The 10,899-nt window shown below is 39.6% G+C and overlaps 1 pseudogene; it reads left to right on the top strand.

The window, feature by feature from the left end:
- Window positions 1–830: 830 nt before the first annotated feature.
- LOC137259692 (serine/threonine-protein phosphatase 6 regulatory ankyrin repeat subunit B-like) overlaps window positions 831–10,899 on the top strand; it is a 28,994-nt pseudogene continuing 18,925 nt past the window's right edge.

The raw sequence follows: 10,899 nt of genomic DNA, 5'->3' as shown, positions 1-10,899 counted from the left end.
TAAACTCAGCCCACTCACTCACGCAGTTGTTTATAGCTCATATGAAAACTGACCATCCTTGAGCACTCCATTGCACGTTCACACTCAGTGTTGGTTAGGCGTGTCATGATTACTGCTTTTCTCTAAAGGCTTGTTAACGTCGGGTTTTTTTAGTTTTGTTTTTTAATCGGCACCATTTTATTTCACACGTGCTGGTGACCAAGACAAAAACATACAAACCAAAACCAAACATCCAGCCTTGTTCATCCAGATAATTTGTGGTAGAACCACTGGTGAATTATCACTGCCTGATAGTCGCTTATGAAAAATAACTATATAAATAAATAAATAGATAGATAAATAAATCAACGAACGAACGAACGAACGAACAAACGAACAAACAAACAAACAAACAAACAAACAAACAAACAAACAAACAAACAAACAAATAAATAAATCAAAACAAAACATCCAGCCTTGTTCAACCAGTTAATATTTGGTATAAGGACTTAGGAATTGTCGAAATGAGTTCAAGTTGCCTGTGAAGCCTTAATACAGTAGTTCGCGCTTCAGTAGGGAATGAGGAAATAAACACTTTCTCATAGATTTTCTACACAAATCCTACACAAATACAAACACTGTGATCTGCATGTCAGTATGACACAGGACATATTGATTTACACTGTGGTAGGCATGACGGATGTCACGTCAACGCCTGTGATTGCCTTTGTCCCTTTGTCTCGTTTTCTCGTAGCTTGTTGCACGGGCACAAGGTGGAGCAGAGTTGTGTGTACACCTTTGCATGGTACAGGTTGTCTGTCTCTCTTCCTGAAGGTGTTTGGTTTGGATAAGAGGACTACTACTTCCAAATTAAGACTGCATTGAATCGAGGTAATTGATATTTCTGCAACGGTTTTGGTCGTAGCAATGTATGAGCCACTAATCATAGCTGTAGTGTCGCCATCTTTGTCTGCCAGGGGTTTGCTGCATGGCGCAGTGGGATGCGGTGGGCGAGCTGTCTCAGGCGCCAGGCGAGAGAGCCAGAGTACATAAAGTGCCGGGATCGAAACTTGCAATCAAGTTTGTGTGCAGACACTTTCAGAGTTATCACACGTTGCTATATACCCAAATGGTGGCCACTGGAATACTTGCAAACACCTAGTTGCGGGTACAGCAATGTGCAGTGAACATGGACAAAGTACTGTGACTATGTGTCCCAGTCTACCCAGTTGTGAATGGGTACCACTTAAATGGTGTGTATACGGCGTTTTGTTTATGGAAGGACGTGTCGAGCAGAGCTTGCAAGTCAGTGTTTGACATAAGGCTGTTTTGTTTAAGGAGGGGTGTGTGTCGAGCAGAGCTTGCAAGTCAGTGTTTGACATAAGGCTGTTTTGTTTAAGGAGGGGTGTGTGCCGAGCAGAGCTTGCAAGTCAGTGTTTGACATAAGGCTGTTTTGTTTAAGGAGGGGTGTGTGTCGAGCAGAGCTTGCAAGTCAGTGTTTGACATAAGGCTGTTTTGTTTAAGAAGGGAGATGTGTCGAGCAGAGCTTGCAAGTCAGTGCTTGACATAAGGCTGTTTTGTTTAAGGAGGGGTGTGTGTCGAGCAGAGCTTGCAAGCCAGTGTTTGACATAAGGCTGTTTTGTTTAAGAAGGGAGATGTGTCGAGCAGAGCTTGCAAGCCAGTGTTTGACATAAGGCTGTTTTGTTTAAGGAGGGAGATGTGTCGGTCACAGTTTGAACGCTCTGTGGGTCGGGGCCCGCGTCCTTGAGTCCACAATGAGAGTCTTACAAACGGGAACGGAAATGGCATTTCAACGACTGCATAACACTTACTGTGATCGCTTTCTTGTTATACAACAAAGTGAATATCTTTCTTGTACAATTATACTGATCGATGTCACACTTCCCTCCACAATCATAAAAGGAGGCTGGCGTTTGGGGGGTATTAGAAGAACTATGGTTGTATAGATAAGTTAATGAGGTTTGGTGTGAGCTTACCAACTTGATGGAACTTATGCTTCGATACAAGTATCGTTAACTCCATCTGAGAGCTTTTGGTAATACAAATCTTTGCTGTGATTCAGTAATCACAATGGGATAATGATTTTTAGGACTATCTGAAATTTTACATTTAGGCCTATCTGAAAATAAACATTTAGGTCTACCTGAAATTTAACATTTGATCTTAGACGTAGCTATGTCCGGGCGAGTTTTTGAAATACGTTTCTCGATTTTATGCAACGCATGAATACAGGCTGCCACTCAAGTGAACTGACATGATGACAGTAAGCTACCATATCATGAATTAACCAAAACAAAATATGTACGTTTCTTGTTTTAGATCGTATGTTTGTTTGATTTTTAACGCCGCATTCAGAAATGATCCAGTTATATAGCGGCAGTGTCATTCATACCAACCAGACAATCCTAAGATCAACAGCATTAGCATCGAACGCCGCACTTGTAAGATAATAACACTGACACTGCTTAATGTTAACATAGTTTATGCGTTCAGGGCAATGGTCCAGTAATAGAAGGATATTTCATTCCTGATACTGGTAGGGATGTCCGGTAGAAAGTTGAACAAACGGGAGATTAAGTAAAATGGTAGCACATGTTTTTTCAAAACCATTTTTAGATAAACTCCTATCTGTTGGTCCATGTCACGCAATTGGAGATATGTAGCTGACGATAGTTGTGTCATTGACACCACGCGCTTGTTGGTTGTTTGGTGGACCTCCTCCTCCTCCGTGATCAGCTGCAGGGAAACAGTCTGCCAACACGGGCATAGCAGAATCACTTCCTTGGTCTTGGTTCATGGCAGGATTTGGACTCCTCTCGATGCTGTCCTCTATTATCTCACATTAACCATGGTATTCCACAGCCTGGGCATGTTTGTGTTCCTCCGGGCTGTTAGGTAGAGGGCAGTCCACTTGGATACTTCTGTGAAGAGAAAACATAGTTCTGGTGTTTTCAACCAAAGAAGAAATTGACTCCATACGAACAGGATTTTTAATGGAAACCTTACCACGCCGACCTACGGGGCAATCCGTCTACATGTACATGTTTTGAGTATCAACCTTACCCTTTGATCCTATTGCCCATAAGAGAAAAGATGCCAATAGGTAGTGCCGATCCTGGTAGTCCTGACCATTTTTGTACTCTCTATAAACTGGCAATAACTTGTTTCGCTGAGATCAGCACAATCGAGTGACCAGGAAATATTGGCTTCTGAACAGGAAAATGACAAATGGTATGCACATTAGCAGGGGGAGAGGTTAGGACTGACTATTGAAGCTTTATTGAAGAAATAAAGCCGCATAGTGTTTATTTATCTCGTACCACTATGGTATATACTACTCCACGTTTGTACCGTTAATTTTCAATAAGAGCATTTCTTCGTTCTTTGTTATACATTTGGATTTTGTAGTTTTCTCAGTGGTGAGCTTAATATTCCAGGACAAATACACGGGTTAGGCACTTCTAAATAATGTATTATGTTCTATATGTGTTATAAGCTTATCTGACAAGCCATAACGATTGGTATTTAGTATTGCAGTAACATGAAATAGCCATGGAAAACGATTATCAAAAGCGGTAGGTGTTCACGCACCTTGATAAACTAGTAGGTTTGATCAAAAGGTGTTGTCAGTAAACAGATTACCAAATCGAGAATCGATTAAGAACAAACCACTTTTTAACAGCAATCGTTGCTTGCTCTTGTTTCAACAAGGATAGTGTGTGAGTGAGTTAATATTTAACGTCACCCCGGCAGTATTGCAACCATATCGTGACGAGAACAGTCAACAATGAAAAGGACTATATCTATGGACAGTAAACTAGAATATAACAATGTCAATTAAAACTAGTGTTGAAAATTGGCACTATTTGTACAGCACTATTGGCACTATTCGTACAGTACAGTAATACAACCTGGTTATAGATCGCAAACAAATTATGGTAGATCACCATGAGAGGGACCAAGGGTACAGTACCCTTGCTACCTACGTGGACCCTAGTTGGATTTACACCATCCCTTCAGCCGCTGGCGTATTTAGGAAATGCTAGTCTCACAAGAATACTACATGTTAAAACCCTAGTAATTTTAAATTTACTTCAAACGTTTTGGGACTTATGTACAGGAAGACAATAATTTTACAATACTTCAACTCCATTTGTGGGTACAGCCACTAACATTCTCAGTACAAAGAACAGCTCTGTTTGCTTTGACTTACATGCAGTGTAAGGAGACGGTGGTACCACGACACACCTCAGACAACAGAAACAGCAGAGCTAACTGATAATGTTTGTTATAATCCTACCTGTCACATCGCACAGCTTTCCGAAAATGGTAGCATACTGCCATCAACATGAGAAATAGAAGAGCTGATCCCGTTGAAATTCCAATTGTAACCGAATCAGTAACATGTGCCTTCCCATCTGAACATACACATAATATTTGTAATGAGCATCTGCTAGCAGAGAACATGAGTCTTTGTTAAATACTGAACAGAGAGGAACCGTACTGACTTACATGGTTACGAGAAACAAAATCTAATGACATCCAAAACTAAAAACGAATAAATATCTCGTCAATATTCGTTCTCAATGATTTTACTTAATACCTAGAAAATCGATACTCACGCTGATTGGAGCAATGTAAACCCACCCAGCCGTCTTTACATCCATAGATGCACTCTCCACTCTTTTCTTGGCAAATAGCAGTTGTTTTGTTCAAAGCAATGTGATTGACTCGACAGTTTTGACTGCAGTTTTTACTGCAGAAGGGACCATAAAACCCAGGTAGACACCCATAGAAACAACGAAAGTTGCATGGCTTTATACACCGATTGCATGAGTACTCGCAGTTCCGGCCGAAATTGGGCGAACGACACTCCAAACATACCCCTGATGTCCAGTTGCATGTTTTACATCTGTCTGAACACGTCTGACAGTGAGATCCGTAGTGCCCATCCCTGCAACCAGACACACAGGACACAGAATCCAGATAACAGTACTCTCCATCACAACTACCTGGACATTTTGTACATTCACCTTCTGGCCTGTCACATGGGATGAGGCATCTTCTACCCTGGTATCCAGACACACAGCCTTCGGAACACACGCCAATGCCAGTCTCTGAAGAGTGGCATGTGCTATTCTTGCACTTCTTACTGCAGACGGATTTGCACTTCAGGCCGAAATAACCATGGTCACACTGAGTGAGACAACGTTCCGAGATATGATCACAATCTGAACAGTGCTGACCGTCTTTGCATTGAGCAGCTGGAACAGATTCCTCAATGTACGTCTCAAGCGGGTTCATATTATGATAGGGGCCAAATGGTTAAAACATTCGATCGTCACGTTAAAGACCCGGTATCTACTTCCCACAAGGGTACCATTTGTGAAACCCTTTTCTGGTGTGCCCCGCTCTGATACTGCTAAAAGGCGAAAATTAGACTAACTCACTCACATTATCAAACAAGTGTTAATAACAGTAAGATCATGTAAATAAAAGCATTACGTAATGGAAATGTTATTCAATATATAGTAGTGTTACAATTTGGATTTACCTTGTGAGATCCCAACAATACAAGCAAGGGACAACAGCACCAATGCTTCCATGTCAATTTCTTTTTGAAAAAAGTAGAAACGCAATTTTATCTAAAAATATTAAGACAGCGTTGTATGCAAGGCGAAATCCATGCGACAGGAGTAGAGTTTGAAACTACACAATGAACACAAAAACGTCACGATATGACCTTATAGTTTTTATGTTACTGTGTTTAAGTTACGGACGGGCGATGTTTAGTTTAGATTCCATGTTCCTTGTCAACAGGAACAAAACACTAAGTTTTGAAGCCGTAAAAGTGCTACAGGGAACATTTATTGGCAATGTTGTAAAAGTTTTGGTTGGGGAGCCGTTTCTCGTACAGAGAAATGTTTAGTTTCACTTGCTTGTGTGGCGGGTTCTCGGGTATGGGATTAGAACAGAAACCCAGAAATCAATACGAAACGTAAATCAGACATGATGACTGAAGACAGGTTTTGTGTATTTTGACATCAGGTAAGGAAGCCTGCTAACAGCATGGGAGAGAGAACATTTACATATTCAGCCATTAAAGCCTGGAGCACCATTGCCTAAAATACTTTGAACCATTGTCACCGTTTTAAGATCCAGCTTAAAACCTTCCTGTTCAAAGTTCTTTATAATCCGCTATAAACGATGATATCCGGTGAAGATATCCCACCATTGTATTTCTGTACATAGTCTTGCAATACCAATGTCTAATGCTTAATTCTCTTCGCAATAACTTTCACTGACTTGTGTACTTGTAACCGCTGTTGCTTGCATTTCTTTGTGATTTCCACGCTGAGATGATTTGCATAAATATTTCTATTACTATTACTATTACTTGAAAGTCGACGAATAACATTTTCACCTTGACACAAGAAATTAACTAGCCTCAGCAACTTTATCAGTTTATCATTTATTATTTATTACATTTAGTACCACTTTTCTTTCCACAGGTAAAGATACAGACAACGTCAAGCAATGTGGCTACAAAGTGTTCTCCTGTTGATATGTGAGTACCTGTCTACAATGTAAAGTCATCATCTTAGGATAACATCTTAGCTGTTTTATATCTATAATGTTGTCACAGGAGAAGATGTTACCTGTTTTATTTCTACTATGTCTAGTCATTATCACAGGAGAAGATGTTACCTGTTTTATTTCTACTATGTCTAGTCATTATCACAGGAGAAGATGTTGCCTGTTCTATAACTATAACGTCCAGTCATTTATCCCAGGAGAAGATGTTACCTGTTCTATATCTATAACGCCTAGTCATTTATCACAGGAGAAGATGTTGCCTGTTCTATAACTATAACGTCCAGTCATTTATCCCAGGAGAAGATGTTACCTGTTCTATATCTATAACGCCTAGTCATTTATCCCAGGAGAAGATGTTGCCTGTTCTATATCTATAACGCCTAGTCATTTATCCCAGGAGAAGATGTTACCTGTTCTATATCTATAACGCCTAGTCATTTATCCCAGGGGAAGATGTTACCTGTTCTATATCTATAACGCCTAGTCATTTATCCCAGGAGAAGATGTTACCTGTTCTATATCTATAACGCCTAGTCATTTATCCCAGGGGAAGATGTTACCTGTTCTATATCTATAACGCCTAGTCATTTATCCCAGGAGAAGATGTTACCTGTTCTATATCTATAACGCCTAGTCATTTATCCCAGGGGAAGATGTTACCTGTTCTATATCTATAACGCCTAGTCATTTATCCCAGGAGAAGATGTTACCTGTTCTATATCTATAACGCCTAGTCATTTATCCCAGGAGAAGATGTTACCTGTTCTATATCTATAACGCCTAGTCATTTATCCCAGGAGAAGATGTTACCTGTTCTATATCTATAACGCCTAGTCATTTATCCCAGGAGAAGATGTTGCCTGTTCTATATCTATAACGCCTAGTCATTTATCCCAGGAGAAGATGTTACCTGTTCTATATCTATAACGCCTAGTCATTTATCCCAGGAGAAGATGTTACCTGTTCTATATCTATAACGCCTAGTCATTTATCCCAGGAGAAGATGTTACCTGTTCTATATCTATAACACCTAGTCATTTATCCCAGGAGAAGATGTTACCTGTTCTATATCTATAACGCCTAGTCATTTATCCCAGGAGAAGATGTTACCTGTTCTATATCTATAACGCCTAGTCATTTATCCCAGGAGAAGATGTTACCTGTTCTATATCTATAACGCCTAGTCATTTATCCCAGGAGAAGATGTTACCTGTTCTATATCTATAACGCCTAGTCATTTATCCCTGGAGAAGATGTTACCTGTTCTATATCTATAACGCCTAGTCATTTATCCCAGGAGAAGATGTTAGCTGTTTCATATCTACAGTGTCAAAATCCTAGTAGAATATCTTAGCTGTTTTATATCTACAATGTACAGTCATCACCTTAGGAGAAAATGTTAGCTGTTTTATATCTACAATGTACAGTCATCACCTTTTACGAGAAGATGTTAGCTGTTTTATATCTACAATGTACAGTCATCACCTTAGGAGAAGATGTTAGCTGTTTTATATCTACAATGTACAGTCATCACCTTTTACGAGGAGATGTTAGCTGTTTTATATCTACAATGTACAGTCATCACCTTAGGAGAAGATGTTAGCTGTTTGATACCTCTTATTACCCGATCATTATTTCAGGAGAATATCTCACCTGTTTCAGCTCCAGTTTACAGGACGCACATGTTCATACTATCTTCAGTCTTTCGCAATGATGTTACGTTTGCCTTTTGCTGTTTGTCGGTTTAAATATCCTCATAGAAATTAATATGACATGAAAGCACATGTGTTTCTGTATGTATTTACAACGTTTCGACCACGGTGCAAGACATGCCTCTTGAAAAAAACGGAAAAGAAAACACGGTCACATGTACTTTCATATGTTCCCTCATTTGTTTCCTTGAGTATATATTGTAATAATTGTCTTCCAGTTATACCGGTGCATGGCGATGAGGAATGCTCCTGGGGAATATATGGCAAGAACTGCGACAGGACCTGCCCTTCCAACTGTGCCACTGTTCCATCGAAAAATCTCATACACTGTCAGAAGGAAACAGGGAGATGTTCTGAGGGATGTGTTCGTGGTTACCATGGCGACCAGTGTAACATATCCTGCAGCGGAGGCTGTTTACACGAAATCTGTAATCAAGGAGATGGGTATTGTGCGTTGGGTTGCAAAGACAGTTACATCGGGGATTTCTGCAATGAGACATTAGGTACATTAGTTCTCAGTATCTGTACCACGTATCGTAAGGCAACGCATGTTGAAAGTGCAAACACGCACATGAGTAAGGAAAACAAATTCATTTCTTCAATATTACTTGAGGTACAATGATTCATGCTTTAAATAAATTAATATGTTTTATACCACTTCTTGGATGGTAGCGATAAAGGAATTTCATGTTGAAATGAGATATAGACCTAAGTGGAGATTCCGTTGCCATCATACTGGATTGTTCGAGCAAGAGCACTTGTCATTACCGATTTTAACTATACTTAATAAATAAAGCGTGTACCACACGGAAGTGGCACACATAATAATACACAGTCAAAGTTAAATGGTTGTCAAGTCACTGAACAAATAACGTTTGAGTCGTTATTGAACTCACAATGACACTTGTTCACTTCCTTGAACACAATGGCAGGATTGTGATGTCGGTGAACAGAAATTGATATTATCCTGACGTCAATAAACGCACAAAGTAGCATTATGACGTCAGTGCCCACAAAATGATAGGATGATGACGTCAGTGAACACAAAATGGAACGTATGATTATGACGTCAGTGAACACATAATGGTAAGATTATGACGTCAGTGAACACTAGGATTATGTGGACACAGAATGTGTGGACACATTAATATTATGATTCAATATTTGCTATCGCAGGGTCACAGTTTGCCTGGTCACATATCTTCACAGCAAGAAAATATTCTTGAAAACATTATAGGCATATCCGTGACCTGGGTGAAAAGGACGGGGATAAAGGCAATATTGGTATCCAACTTTCTGGAAATGTGTCAACATTTCGAAACATTCCATTTTTCATTTAAAAGAATAAAAGAAAAAACAAACATAATCAAACACTCTGCTCCACCTTGTACAAGTAGTAACCTGGAAGCATGCACGAGGTCAAATTAGGGCGCTGTCGAGTTCACCAAGACACCAAGAATACTCAGGTCTGCAAAGTTTTCACTAATCTGTTTCAGTGACGATGACATGTATCGATCAGCCATTTTACAATTCTGTTAAACAAGTACTTATATTTACGAAGCAGTCAAAAACAAAGGATCCTAACCTAAGTCATATATATATATAATATAGCGCTAATCCATTATTTTCAATGTACCCCGCTTGCAGGCGATGTATTATTTCAATGCACACCGCTGGGAATTCCGAACTTCTGGTTCTTCATGGTAGTACTTTTTTGCCTCGAATAACATTGAATCACGCTTGTAGCACGGAAATTACCGATGTCTTCCGATTGAAAATCGATGTAAGGGAGATAACTCTAAATCTGTTTTCCTTGTGTCGTATGCGAAATGGCGATTTGCCTCGTATTCAACAGAAGTGCTTCAAACAGTTCGGAATTATAACCCATGTGTTCGGTAAGATAAATACGTTGTTCTTTGGTCCCTCGGGGTCCGTGGGCTCATGTACACTCGAGGTTCGGGCTAGGGCTCGGGGAACATAGACAAACCTCGAGGGTACATGAGCCCGTGGAACTTAGAATATACTTCTTCATTAGGACAGCCGGCATTTCCATGTAGATTCTAATGTCGATGTGACATGTTTGATAACGGCATTAGACTCTTTGTCAAAACTTCTCCCAGAATAGTCCTCATTTCATATCTTCCCAACTACTGGAATGCCAGCCAAAGTAACTCAAAGTGATGTTGGCAAATCTATTCCATTTTCAAAACATTGAAGTTGCATTGTAAAATGTTAAATGGAATCTTGTCGGTTGCCCTTATGTCAAACGGGTTTATTATTTTTTGTTACTTTGTTCTTTAAGCTAAACAACAACAGCAACAACAACAACAACAACAACAACAACAAATCACACACACACAGCCACGACAGTCATCGCTGACACAGCAAATCTTTCTGAGATCTTTGTCCTAGTATTTCTTGTTAGGATCAAGAGTTGCTGAGGTTAAGTTCAAAAATGAATGTTCATAGGTATATTTTACCATGCCTTCATTAAATACTAGAATGTGATTGGTTAATCAAAGACATTCAAATGTATATAATCACGTTATATACCTCTGATTGTCCAACACAATATGTATTTTTATCAAAT

Source organism: Haliotis asinina, chromosome 13 (assembly GCF_037392515.1).
Source record: "Haliotis asinina isolate JCU_RB_2024 chromosome 13, JCU_Hal_asi_v2, whole genome shotgun sequence".
In the NCBI taxonomy this organism is placed as follows: domain Eukaryota; kingdom Metazoa; phylum Mollusca; class Gastropoda; order Lepetellida; family Haliotidae; genus Haliotis; species Haliotis asinina.
This window is presented reverse-complemented; position numbering and strand designations above follow the sequence as displayed.